This window comes from Euprymna scolopes, chromosome 44 (assembly GCF_053919585.1).
Source record: "Euprymna scolopes isolate OS-2025 chromosome 44, ASM5391958v1, whole genome shotgun sequence".
NCBI classification, from domain to species: domain Eukaryota; kingdom Metazoa; phylum Mollusca; class Cephalopoda; order Sepiida; family Sepiolidae; genus Euprymna; species Euprymna scolopes.
Window position 1 is genome coordinate 45,597,248 of NC_136525.1, and position 901 is coordinate 45,598,148.

General features: G+C 26.3%; 1 protein-coding gene across 1 annotated transcript in view; it reads right to left on the minus strand.

Moving 5' to 3' along the window:
* Positions 1 to 497: 497 nt before the first annotated feature.
* The window catches only part of LOC145268830 (LIM/homeobox protein Awh-like), a 490,339-nt gene continuing 489,935 nt past the window's right edge, over positions 498 to 901 (minus strand). Inside the window, exon 5 of the mRNA XM_080124487.1 lies at positions 498 to 901. This exon is cut by the window's right edge and continues 564 nt beyond it. The gene's annotated coding sequence lies outside the window, so the exon portion shown is untranslated.

Below are 901 nucleotides of genomic sequence, written 5' to 3' on the forward strand. Positions count from 1 at the left end.
TTTATCTTACATTGTTGTTGTAATTTTGTCGGCTCTTTTATGGGTCCGTCGTTTCATGTCCGTGTGAGCAGCCATATTTTTTTTTACCGACGCCATCTTTTTTTCTGTTCTTTTTTTTTCCGACGCCGTCTTTAAAAGCAATAAAATGCAAATTAACTTCGGTTTAAACTGTTTTTAGTTTTCTCTTTTTTTTTTTTTTTGCTTTTTTAAAAACCGTCCAAATTGCACTTTTTTAAAAAAAATTCGAACTGTTTTCTCACTATCCAATTCTTTATATATATATATATATATATATATATATATATATATATATATACATACACACACATATATATATATATATATATTGTGTGTGTGTGTGTGTGTGTGTGTGTGTGTGTGTGTGTGATTAGATAGAAGTGCCTTTACTTTTTAGTTCGAATTCAGCCATATTTGTTTTTATCGACGCGATCTTTATTTTTACAAAGTTATCTTTAAAACCAATAATGTGCAAGTCGTTAAACTTCGGTTTAAACCGTTTTTAATTTCTCTTTTGGCTGTTTTTATTGTGGCTTTTTTTTTTTTTTTTTTAATCAAAACCGTTCCAAAAAGTGCATTTTTTTTTTGTTAAATTCAAACTTTTGTTCCCAAATTTCAGTCCTTTTTACTTTATATATATATTCAACGACGTCATCTTTGTTTTCCCAACGCCATCTTTAAAATCTATAAAGTGCAAACCATTCTCATAGTTAAGTTCGGTTGAAACGGGTGTTTTATTTCTTTTTTTTGTTTTTTGTCTTTTTATTGTTCTTTTTGTTAAAACCTTCGAAATTATACGTTTTCCTTTATTCAAATAGTTGTTTCCCAAATTCTTATATATATATATATATATATATATATATATATATATATATATATATAT